Source organism: Oncorhynchus masou, unplaced genomic scaffold (assembly GCF_036934945.1).
Source record: "Oncorhynchus masou masou isolate Uvic2021 unplaced genomic scaffold, UVic_Omas_1.1 unplaced_scaffold_2280, whole genome shotgun sequence".
Taxonomy (NCBI): Eukaryota; Metazoa; Chordata; class Actinopteri; order Salmoniformes; family Salmonidae; genus Oncorhynchus; species Oncorhynchus masou.
Window position 1 is genome coordinate 62,288 of NW_027008749.1, and position 13,580 is coordinate 75,867.

Here is a 13,580-nt window from a genome sequence, read left to right on the forward strand (position 1 = left end):
GTCAGCGGGGTGGTGGCACCGGGATCCTCATCTCTCCCAAGTGGTCATTCTCTCTCTCTCCCCTTACCCATCTATCTATCGCCTCCTTTGAATTCCATGCTGTCACAGTTACCAGCCCTTTCAAGCTTAACATCCTTATCATTTATCGCCCTCCAGGTTCCCTCGGAGAGTTCATCAATGAGCTTGATGCCTTGATAAGCTCCTTTCCTGAGGACGGCTCACCTCTCACAGTCCTGGGCGACTTTAACCTCCCCACGTCTACCTTTGACTCATTCCTCTCTGCCTCCTTCTTTCCACTCCTCTCCTCTTTTGACCTCACCCTCTCACCTTCCCCCTACTCACAAGGCAGGCAATACGCTCGACCTCATCTTTACTAGATGCTGTTCTTCCACTAACCTCATTGCAACTCCCCTCCAAGTCTCCGACCACTACCTTGTATCCTTTTCCCTCTCGCTCTCATCCAACACTTCCCACACTGCCCCTACTCGGATGGTATCGCGCCGTCCCAACCTTCGCTCTCTCTCCCCCGCTACTCTCTCCTCTTCCATCCTATCATCTCTTCCCTCTGCTCATACCTTCTCCAACCTTTCTCCTGATTCTGCCTCCTCAACCCTCCTCTCTTCCCTTTCTGCATCCTTTGACTCTCTATGTCCCCTATCCTCCAGGCCGGCTCGGTCCTCCCCTCCCGCTCCGTGGCTCGATGACTCATTGCGAGCTCACAGAACAGAGCTCCGGGCAGCCGAGCGGAAATGGAGGAAAACTTCGCATCCCTGCGGACCTGGCATCCTTTCACTCCCTCCTCTCTACATTTTCCTCCTCTGTCTCTGCTGCTAAAGCCACTTTCTACCACTCTAAATTCCAAGCATCTGCCTCTAACCCTAGGAAGCTCTTTGCCACCTTCTCCTCCCTCCTGAATCCTCCTCCCCCTCCCCCCCTCCTCCCTCTCTGCAGATGACTTCGTCAACCATTTTGAAAAGAAGGTCGACGACATCCGATCCTCGTTTGCTAAGTCAAACGACACCGCTGGTTCTGCTCACACTGCCCTACCCTGTGCTCTGACCTCTTTCTCCCCTCTCTCTCCAGATGAAATCTCGCTTCTTGTGACGGCCGGCCGCCCAACAACCTGCCCGCTTGACCCTATCCCCTCCTCTCTTCTCCAGACCATTTCCGGGGACCTTCTCCCTTACCTCACCTCGCTCATCAACTCATCCCTGACCGCTGGCTACGTCCCTTCCGTCTTCAAGAGCGAGAGTTGCACCCCTTCTGAAAAAACCTACACTCGATCCCTCCGATGTCAACAACTACAGACCAGTATCCCTTCTTTCTTTTCTCTCCAAAACTCTTGAACGTGCCGTCCTTGGCCAGCTCTCCCGCTATCTCTCTCAGAATGACCTTCTTGATCCAAATCAGTCAGGTTACAAGACTAGTCATTCAACTGAGACTGCTCTTCTCTGCATCACGGAGGCGCTCCGCACTGCTAAAGCTAACTCTCTCCCTCTGCTCTCATCCTTCTAGACCTATCGGCTGCCTTCGATACTGTGAACCATCAGATCCTCCTCTCCACCCTCTCCGAGTTGGGCATCTCCGGCGCGGCCCACGCTTGATTGCGTCCTACCTGACAGGTCGCTCCTACCAGGTGGCGTGGCGAGAATCTGTCTCCTCGCCACGCGCTCTCACCACTGGTGTCCCCCAGGGCTCTGTTCTAGGCCCTCTCCTATTCTCGCTATACACCAAGTCACTTGGCTCTGTCATAACCTCACATGGTCTCTCCTATCATTGCTATGCAGACGACACACAATTAATCTTCTCCTTTCCCCCTTCTGATGACCAGGTGGCGAATCGCATCTCTGCATGTCTGGCAGACATATCAGTGTGGATGACGGATCACCACCTCAAGCTGAACCTCGGCAAGACGGAGCTGCTCTTCCTCCCGGGGAAGGACTGCCCGTTCCATGATCTCACCATCACGGTTGACAACTCCATTGTGTCCTCCTCCCAGAGCGCTAAGAACCTTGGCGTGATCCTGGACAACACCCTGTCGTTCTCAACCAACATCATGGCGGTGGCCCGTTCCTGTAGGTTCATGCTCTACAACATCCGCAGAGTACGACCCTGCCTCACACAGGAAGCGGCGCAGGTCCTAATCCAGGCACTTGTCATCTCCCGTCTGGATTACTGCAACTCGCTGTTGGCTGGGCTCCCTGCCTGTGCCATTAAACCCCTACAACTCATCCAGAACGCCGCAGCCCGTCTGGTGTTCAACCTTCCCAAGTTCTCTCCGTCACCCCGCTCCTCCGCTCTCTCCACTGGCTTCCAGTTGAAGCTCGCATCCGCTACAAGACCATGGTGCTTGCCTACGGAGCTGTGAGGGGAACGGCACCGCAGTACCTCCAGGCTCTGATCAGGCCCTACACCCAAGCAAGGGCACTGCGTTCATCCACCTCTGGCCTGCTCGCCTCCCTACCATTGAGGAAGTACAGTTCCCGCTCAGCCCAGTCAAAACTGTTCGCTGCTCTGGCCCCCCAATGGTGGAACAAACTCCCTCACGACGCCAGGACAGCGGAGTCAATCACCACCTTCCGGAGACACCTGAAACCCCACCTCTTCAAGGAATACCTAGGATAGGATAAGTAATCCTTCTCACCACCCCCCCCCCCTAATGATTTAGATGCACTATTGTAAAGTGGCTGTTCCACTGGATGTCAGAAGGTGAATTCACCAATTTGTAAGTCGCTCTGGATAAGAGCGTCTGCTAAATGACTTAAATGTATGTAATGTAAATGTGAGAGACTGAAATTTTTTCCCATTCGTCCTTGCAAAACAGCTTGAGCTCAGTGAGGTTGGATGGAGAGCATTTGTGAACAGCAGTTTTCAGTTCTTTCCACAGATTCTCGATTGGATTCAGGTCTGGACCTTGACTTGGCCATTCTAACACCTGGATACGTTTATTTTTGAACCATTCCATTGTAGATTTTGCTTTATGTTTTGGATCATTGTCTTGTTGGAAGACAAATCTCCGTCCCAGTCTCAGGTCTTTTGCAGACTCCATCAGGTTTTCTTCCAGAATGGTCCTGTATTTGGCTCCATCCATCTTCCCATCAATTTGAACCATCTTCCCTGTTCCTGCTGAAGAAAAGCAGGCCCAAACCATGATGCTGCCACCACAATGTTTGACAGTGGGTATAGGGTGTTCAGGGTGATGAGCTGTGTTGCTTTTACGCCAAACATAACGTTTTGCATTGTTGCCAAAAAGTTACATTTTGGTTTCATCTGACCAGAGCACCTTCTTCCACATGTTTGGTGTGTTTCCCAGGTTGCTTGTGGCAAACTTTAAACAACACTTTTTATGGATATCTTTAAGAAATGGCTTTCTTCTTGCCACTCTTCCATAAAGGCCAGATTTGTGCAATATACGACTGATTGTTGTCCTATGGACAGAGTCTCCCACCTCAGCTGTAGATCTCTGCAGTTCATCCAGAGTGATCATGGGCCTCTTGGCTGCATCTCTGATCAGTCTTCTCCTTGTATGAGCTGAAAGTTTAGAGGGACGGCCAGGTCTTGGTAGATTTGCAGTGGTCTGATACTCCTTCCATTTCAATATTATCGCTTGCACAGTGCTCCTTGGGATGTTTAAAGCTTGGGAAATATTTTTGTATCCAAATCCAGCTTTAAATTTCTTCACAACAGTATCTCGGACCTGACTGGTGTGTTCCTTGTTCTTCATGATGCTCTCAGCGCTTTTAACGGACCTCTGAGACTATCACAGTGCAGGTGCATTTATACGGAGACTTGATTACACACAGGTGGATTATATTTATCATCATTAGTCATTTAGGTCAACATTGGATCATTCAGAGATCCTCACTGAACTTCTGGAGAGAGTTTGCTGCACTGAAAGTAAAGGGGCTGAATCATTTGCGCCCAATTTTTCAGTTTTTGATTTGTTAAAAAGTTTGAAATATCCAATAAATGTCGTTCCACTTCATGATTGTGTCCCACTTGTTGTTGATTCTTCACAAAAAAATACAGTTTTATATCTTTATGTTTGAAGCCTGAAATGTGGCAAAAGGTCGCAAAGTTCAAGGGGGCCGAATACTTTCGCAAGGCACTGTATATATATATATATTAGTGTATATTGAAATGGTATATATAACATTTATGTTCTTGGACATTGAAGACTGTAAAATCCCCAGGTAATGAGCTCAAAGTGATTTTAATTTAGGAAATATATTCCCAAGTACTGTATTTTCATGCATAAACAGAGAAGCATATGTAAACGTATCCCAATGTAATCGGCCCGCAGCTGAATGTAAATTGGGGACCCCTGCCATAGACCCTCTTGGGGACCCCTGACATAGACCCTATTGGGGACCCCTGTCATAGACCCCACTGCCATAGACCCTATTGGGGACCCCTGCCATAGACCCTATTGGGGACCCCTGCCATAGACCCTATGCACATCATGTACAGTAGATTATTTGTCTATGCTGTAATATCTTGGACTAGGTCATTGGCAAGGTAGACTTATTGCCATATTGCTTTTATCCAATCACGTCTGATCTACAGAAGTACCAAGGGACGAGGGGAGTAGTGGGGTAGGAGCTAGAGGGGTAGGGTCTAGTGGGCGTAGGGACTATATGGACTATGTTTTAGTGGGGGTAGAAACTATTGGGGGTAGGGACTAGCTGGGGTAGTGACTAGCGGGGTTAGGGACGAGCTGGGGTAGTGACTAGCGGGGGTAGCCACTATATGAACTAGGGTTCAGGGAGGGTAGACACTATTGAGGGTAGGGACTAGAGGGACTTGTGGTGGTAGGGTTTAGTGGGGGTAAGGACTAGATCGACTGGTGGTTGTAGTGTTTAATGGGGAAAGGACTAGAAGGACTTGTGGTGGTAGGATTTAGTGGGGGTAGGGACTAGAGGGGTAGGGACTAGAGGGGTAGGGACTAGTGGGGGTAGCGAGTAGAGGGTAGCGACTAGTGGGGGTAGCGACGAGTGGGGGTAGCGACTAGTGGGGTAGCGACTAGTGGGGGTAGCGACTAGATGGGGTAGCGACTAGTGGGGGTAGCGACTAGTGGGGGTAGTGACTAGTGGGGGCAGCAACTAGAGGGGGTAGCGACTAGTAGGGGTAGCGACTAGAGGGGGGTAGCGACTAGAGGGGGTAGCGACTAGAGGGGTAGTGACTAGTAGGGGGTAGCGACTAGAGGGGTAGCGACTAGAGGGGGTAGGGACTAGAGGGGTAGCAACTAGTGGGGTAGCGACTAGTGGGGGTAGCGACTAGAGGGGGCGACTAGAGGGGGTAGCGACTAGAGGGGGTAGTGACTAGTAGGGGTAGCGACTAGAGGGGTAGCGACTAGAGGGGGTAGGGACTAGAGGGGTAGCAACTAGTGGGGGTAGCGACTAGTGGGGGTAGCGGCGAGTGGGGGTAGCAACTAGTGGGGGTAGCGACAAGTGGGGGTAGCGGCTACTGGGGGTAGCGACTAGAGGGGGTAGCGACTAGTGGGGTAGCAAATAGTGGAGGTAGCCAATAGTGGGGGTAGCGAATAGTGGGGGTAGCAACTAGAGGGGGTAGCGACTAGAGGGGGTAGCGACTAGTGGAGGTAGAGACTAGAGGGGGTAGCGACTAGTGGGGGTAGCGACTAGTGAGGGTAGGGTTTAGTGGGGGTAGCAACTAGAGGGGGTAGCGACAGGTGGAGGTAGAGACTAGTGGGGGTAGGGACTAGAGGGGGTAGCGACTAGTGGGGGTAGGGTTTATTGGGGGTAGCGACTAGTGGGGGTAGCAAATAGTGGAGGTAGCCAATAGTGGGGGTAGCGAATAGTGGGGGTAGCGACTAGTGGGGGTAGCGACTAGTGGAGGTAGAGACTAGAGGGGTAGCGACTAGTGGGGGTAGCGACTAGTGGGGGTAGGGTTTAGTGGGGGTAGCGACTAGAGGGGGTAGCGACAGGTGGAGGTAGAGACTAGTGGGGGTAGGGACTAGAGGGGGTAGCGACTAGTGGGGGTAGGGTTTATTGGGGGTAGCGACTAGAGGGGGTAGAGACTAGTGGGGGTAGGGACTAGAGGGGGTAGCGACTAGTGGAGGTAGAGACTAGAGGGGGTAGCGACTAGTGAAATGGTATTCAAACTTCCTCAGTGGGAAACCTTTTTGCCACCAGAATTTCCCCACTGCAATTCTCCCATGATGCCACAAGAGGTCGCAACCCTTATTGACTTTTAATACCACTGGAGTAGAGGATGGTTTTTTTCTATGGGGCCCATGGGGGAGCAGACTGACCAGAGAATGGAGAGATCTGAGGTTTCGTGAAGCATCTCCTGCATGTTGTCCAACATCTTGGTGTGGAATTGGGTCATGTTCATCACTTTAGCCAGGTCTGGGTATTCCTTGAGGGAGAGTGGGGCCTTGGACACACTGGTGTAGGCCTGTAACATGAGACAGCACAGACATCTTGATACTCTGGAACAGTGTAGGCTTATAACATGGAACAGTGTAGGCTTATAACATGGAAGTGTGTTCACAGTGTAGGCTTATAACATGGAACAGTGTGTTTACAGTGTAGGCTTATAACATGGAACAGTGTGTTTACAGTGTAGGCTTATAACATGGAACAGTGTGTTTACAGTGTAGGCTTATAACATGGAACAGTGTGTTCACAGTGTAGGCTTATAACATGGAAGTGTGTTCACAGTGTAGGCTTATAACATGGAACAGTGTGTTCACAGTGTAGGCTTATAACATGGAACAGTGTGTTCACAGTGTAGGCTTATAACATGGAACAGTGTAGGCTTATAACATGGAACAGTGTGTTCACAGTGTAGGCTTATAACATGGAAGTGTGTTCACAGTGTAGGCTTATAACATGGAAGTGTGTTCACAGTGTAGGCTTATAACATGGAACAGTGTGTTCACAGTGTAGGCTTATAACATGGAACAGTGTGTTCACAGTGTAGGCTTATAACATGGAACAGTGTGTTCACAATGTAGGCTTATAACATGGAACAGTGTGTTCACAGTGTAGGCTTATAACATGGAACAGTGTGTTCACAGTGTAGGCTTATAACATGGAACAGTGCAGGCTTATAACATGGAACAGTGTAGGCTTATAACATGGAACAGTGTAGGCTTATAACACGGAACAGTGTGTTCACAGTGTAGGCTTATAACATGGAACAGTGCAGGCTTATAACATGGAACAGTGTAGGCTTATAACATGGAACAGTGTAGGCTTATAACATGGAACAGTGTGTTCACAGTGTAGGCTTATAACATGGAGCAGTGTGTTCACAGTGTAGGCTTATAACATGGAACAGTGTGTTCACAGTGTAGGCTTATAACATGGAACAGTGTAGGCTTATAACATGGAACAGTGTGTTCACAGTGTAGGCTTATAACATGGAACAGTGTGTTCACAGTGTAGGCTTATAAAATGGAACAGTGTGTTCACAGTGTAGGCTTATAACATGGAACAGTGTGTTCACAATGTAGGCTTATAACATGGAACAGTGTGTTCACAGTGTAGGCTTATAACATGGAACAGTGTGTTCACAGTGTAGGCTTATAACATGGAACAGTGTAGGCTTATAACATGGAACAGTGTGTTTACAGTGTAGGCTTATAACATGGGACAGTGTGTTCACAGTGTAGGCTTATAACACGGAACAGTGTGTTCACAGTGTAGGCTTATAACATGGAACAGGCTTATAACATGGACCAGTGTGTTCACAGTGTAGGCTTATAACATGGAACAGTGAGTTCACAGTGTAGGCTTATAACATGGAACAGTGTAGGCTTATAACATGGAACAGTGTGTTTACAGTGTAGGCTTATAACATGGAACAGTGAGTTCACAGTGTAGGCTTATAACATGGAACAGTGTAGGCTTATAACATGGAACAGTGTGTTCACAGTGTAGGCTTTTAACATGGGACAGTGTGTTCACAGTGTAGGCTTATAACATGGAACAGGCTTATAACATGGACCAGTGTGTTCACAGTGTAGGCTTATAACATGGAACAGTGTGTTTACAGTGTAGGCTTATAACATGGAACAGTGAGTTCACAGTGTAGGCTTATAACATGGAACAGTGTGTTCACAGTGTAGGCTTATAACATGGAACAGTGTGTTCACAGTGTAGGCTTATAACATGGAACAGTGTGTTCACAGTGTAGGCTTATAACATGGAACAGTGCAGGCTTATAACATGGAACAGTGCAGGAGTATAACATGGAGCAGTGTGTGGTAGATGTAAGGTATTTCTAGGCTAAGTGAAGTACCGTACCTGTAATCTTAACCAGTCCAGTCTCAGAGCCCTGAAGTCAAACTCCTCTCCATTTTCCACTGTTGAGGGACATTTTATCTTTATTTAACTTGGCAAGTCAGTTAAAAACAAATTCTTATTCACAATGACGGCATAGGAACAGTGGGTTAACTGCCTTGTTACGAGGCAGAACGACATATTTTTACCTTGTCAGCTCTGGGATTCAATCTAGAAACCTTTCGGTTACTAGTCCAATGCTCTGACCACCTCTACACTCTAACCACTAGGCTACCTGCCACCTCTACACTCTAACCACTAGGCTACCTGCCACCTCTACACTCTAACCACTAGGCTACCTGCCACCTCTACACTCTAACCACTAGGCTACCTGCCACACTCTAACCACTAGGCTACCCTACCTCTACACTCTAACCACTAGGCTACCCTACCTCTACACTCTAACCACTAGGCTACCTGCCACCTCTACACTCTAACCACTAGGCTACCTGCCACCTCTACACTCTAACCACTAGGCTAACTGCCACCTCTACACTCTAACCACTAGGCTAACTGCCACCTCTACACTCTAACCACTAGGCTACCTGCCCCCTCTACACTCTAACCACTAGACTACCTGTCACCTCTACACTCTAACCACTAGGCTACCTGCCGCCCCTACACTCTAACCACTAGGCTACCCTACCTCTACACTCTAACCACTAGGCTACCCTACCTCTACACTCTAACCACTAGGCTACCTGCCACCTCTACACTCTAACCACTAGGCTACCTGCCACCTTTACACTCTAACCACTAGGCTACCTGCCGCCCCTACACTCTAACCACTAGGCTACCCTACCTCTACACTCTAACCACTAGGCTACCTGCCACCTCTACACTCTAACCACTAGGCTACCTGCCACCTCTACACTCTAACCACTAGGCTACCTGCCACCTCTACACTCTAACCACTAGACTACCTGTCACCTCTACACTTTAACCACTAGGCTACCTGCCACCTCTACACTCTAACCACTAGGCTAACTGCCACCTCTACACTCTAACCACTAGACTACCTGTCACCTCTACACTCTAACCACTAGGCTACCTGCCCCCTCTACACTCTAACCACTAGACTACCTGTCACCTCTACACTCTAACCACTAGGCTACCTGCCCCCTCTACACTCTAACAACTAGGCTACCTGCCGCCCCATGTGGTAGTATCACACACGAAGTAGGACCTTGCATTAGATATGAAATCTAGATTTCAGATACATTTGGTTTACCTTGCTTGATAGTCAGTGCAGACAAGGTGGAGACAAATGATGTCATCAGGACTGATTCTTCTTCTGGACAGACATACATATTCTACAGGACAGAATAGTCAAAACAGTAATAGAAGCAACGTCCTCTGGGATAAATGCTTTCTTAGACTAAAAACAACATATACCGTATGATGATAAGTCACAATTATTTCGGTCTGCTCTGAAATAATAAAGGCCCAAGAGTAGATCCTTGAGGCATACCACATTGTATTGTGTCTCTATTCAATTCAAGTTTCAAACAGTAAGCCCCGCCCCCCCACCCCCCGCAGCGTGCCCGGGAGGAAATGGCATCCTGGTCTTTGGAGGAGATTAGGGAAAGAACATCCTGGACTTGAGACGACATAATGGCAGGAGACAAGAGCCCCCCGCCCCCCAGTACCTGCATGGTGTCGTTGAGGAGCAGGGCATCAAACTGGGCCAGGTACTGGACATGGTAGCGTTCCACCACACGGCTGTACTTAGTCATCAGGGTCCTCAACCTCTCCATGTAGAACAGGAGTTCAGCCATCTGCCTGCAACACACACATATACAACTAGTAACTACTGTATCAACAGTAAAACTATACAGTACATAAACTAGTGACTACTGTATCAACAGTAGAACTATACAGTACATAAACTAGTGACTACTGTATCAACAGTAAAATATACAGTATATAAACTAGTGACTACTGTATCAACAGTAGAACTATACAGTACATAAACTAGTGACTACTGTATCAACAGTAGGAACATACAGTACATAAACTAGTGACTACTGTATCAACAGTAAATCTATACAGTACATAACCTAGTGACTACTGTATCAACAGTAAATCTATACAGTACATAACCTAGTGACTACTGTATCAACAGTAAATCTATACAGTACATAAACTAGTGACTACTGTATCAACAGTAAAACTATACAGTACATAAACTAGTGACTACTGTATCAACAGTAGGAATATACAGTACATAAACACAAACTAGTGACTACTGTATCAACAGTAAAACTATACAGTACATAAACTAGTGACTACTGTATCAACAGTAAAACTATACAGTACATAAACTAGTGACTACAGTATCAATATATAGTACATAAACACATGACAACAGTATGACTTTACTGTGCTTTAACAACCAGATACAGTAGCTGTTGTATAAGCTTCTTCTCCATTGTTTAGTTGTGTGACTTGAATGCTAATGTTAGGTTCAACTTGCAAAACTTTAATGTACAGGAGAGCCACTTGAAACAAACATATTCTTCACACATTCTCCTCAGCATGCTAATATGGTACTGTATGTATTTAGGGCTGATATTGGAGATAGAAAGTGGCATGGCAGGAGGGTCTGCTGTGGTGAGAGGGTCTGCTGTGGTGAGGAAGGGTCTGCTGTGGTGAGAGGGTCTGCTGTGGTGAGGGTCTGCTAGGGGTCTGCTGTGGTGAGAGGGTCTGCTGTGGTTAGAGGGTCTGCTGTGGTGAGAGGGGTCTGCTGTGGTGAGAGGGTCTGCTGTGGTTGGAGGGTCTGCTGTGGTGAGAGGGTCTGCTGTGGTTAGAGGGTCTGCTGTGGTTAGAGGGTCTGCTGTGGTTAGAGGGTCTGCTGTGGTTAGAGGGTCTGCTGTGGTGAGAGGGTCTGCTGTGGTGAGAGGGTCTGCTGTGGTGAGAGGGTCTGCTGTGGTGAGAGGGTCTGCTGTGGTTAGAGGGTCTGCTGTGGTGAGAGGGTCTGCTGTGTGTCTAACTTCAAACGTACGAGTCTACGTAGTCCTCTGGAGTCTTGGTCTTGGGAATATTCTCTGAATATCTGACGAGCCACAGGACCTCGTCACGGGAAAACGACAGAGCCATGAAGACAAACAACACCTTAGGGATGGATTGACATTAAAGGGTGAGGGGGGAGAGAGTGAGAGAGGGAAAAAAACTTGAACATTTAGCAAAAGACACATCACTGTTTGACCATATTCATGTACTGAACATAGAGAGCTCTGAAATAAAAACACACAGCAGTTTGTCTGTTTATTATTGTATAGAACGAGAGGTCAATGCCAGTAATGTAATGTAATACATCGCTGATGATAATGTCCAAACATACAGGAAGCTGAACATGCAATAGATTGGCACTATTAGCCAGATGAACTAAATGAGTTCATGTACCTTGGGTCCCAGAAGTCCAGGTTCATCCTCCAGGACTTTGACCAGCTCCTTCAAAGGCGTTCCTCAGGAAACTTCTCCTCTCTCTGTGCATGGCTCCACTGACATACATATGACAACACACATAGTTATCTATATTCTTGACTTTAACTGTTAATCATATGGTGGCCATGGTTGCTGGTTCCAATCAGTCTCGAAGGACCATGAAAAAGAGTGCTACTTGCTGTTGACGTTAAATGGGAGACCAATCAAATCAATCGGTGGCGCTATCTGAAGCAGTTCCATCATTTCAGGCTCAGTTTGAGTTAAAAAATAAATGGTTTTATACACAAGCAGATAACTCACCTGTTGACTATAACATGCTGCGACATTCTTTGATATCGGCGATACGCTACTGTACCTGTCACAACGAAACGAGGAAGAGCTATCAGTAAGATTATAGTTCAGTACGGTACACGTTACAGACAGGGCCTCTCCCAACAGCATCTTAGCGCCACCATCATAATTCAATTAAGACCTTTGTAGGAGCTTTGTTAAATATGCTAAAATATGCTAACCAGCAATGTTTTTTGTTGTCTACAAGAGCATTGGGAAACAGGGCCCGGAACATTGGGAAACAGCGCCTAGAACATTGGGAAACAGGGCCCGGAACATTGGGGGAAACAGGGCCCAGAACATTGGGAAACAGGGCCCGGAACATTGGGAAACAGGGCCCAGAACATTGGGAAACAGGGCCCGGAACATTGGGAAACAGGGCCCGGAAGATTGGGAAACAGGGCACGGAACATTGGGAAACAGGGCACGGAACATTGGGAAACAGGGACCGGAACATTGAAACAGGGCCCGGAACATTGGGAACCAGGGCCCAGAACATTGGGAACTAGAATCAGCTTGACACCCAGTCCAATCACTCTGAGGACAGAGTATAAATGTCATAATAATGACGTACCCTTTCAGGCCATCGAAGTAGTCCTCTGTGATCTTATGGATGTTGATTGTCTCATCCCTGATGATGGTGAGATGAAGGCCGCTGCGGAGGGCCATCTTCCACAGCTCCTGAGATGACTGGTTGGTGTTCAGACTGCTATGACACAGCAGGTAACCCACTGGAGGGGAGGAGAGATCAAAACGTGAATATGGGGAATAGAGTGCAACCACTGAAGTCTTTTTATTTTTTCAGAAGGTAGCCTAGACTGAGTCTGAAGATAATAACTAGCACTCACGAAGGATCCATCGCTCCATCACCTCTAAGGACAAGTACTCACAGGCCATCTGTGGGGAAACACAAGTTAGTCATTTAATCAGTCAATAACAAGTCATCAATAGTCGTCTCTGATTATTTTACAGATGTCATGTGACTTATTGTACTTTATGATAACACAAAACATGCTAACGATCATATTTGGCTGTTACAGATACACACGCTAACTTCTCCTAAAGGAATTTATATCCAGACACAATACTCAATACAAAATATGGTATGTGCCATGATATTAGGTATACACTGTGTGTTTGTGTAGTGGTCTCTGTTTCTTGGCTGAAGTTTTGAATCCCACATGAAGAGAACCACGGGGCACAGAGACTAACACAGAACACTATGGTACAAAGACGCCAGTGGCTGCCTGAAATCTGCAGACAGGGACATTCTAGGGAGGGGGAAGAGAGGAGGAGAGGACAGAAGAGGAAAAAAAAATTGAAAAAGTGAAGAGAAGAGAAGATAAGAAAACAAAAGATAAGAGATTAAGAGAAAAGAAAACAGATTAGAGTAGAAAAGGGAAAGGACAGTCTCACAGTGTCACAGCAGGCAGGGTCCAAAGGAGAGGAGAAGAGGAGAGGGGGAGAGAGGAGAGGAGATGGGGAGAGGAGAGG

The 13,580-nt window shown here is 47.5% G+C and overlaps 1 pseudogene; it reads right to left on the reverse strand.

Annotated features, from left to right (window-relative positions):
- The window catches only part of LOC135533191 (nck-associated protein 1-like), a 31,188-nt pseudogene extending 18,163 nt beyond the window's left edge, over positions 1-13,025 (reverse strand).
- Positions 13,026-13,580: the final 555 nt, after the last annotated feature.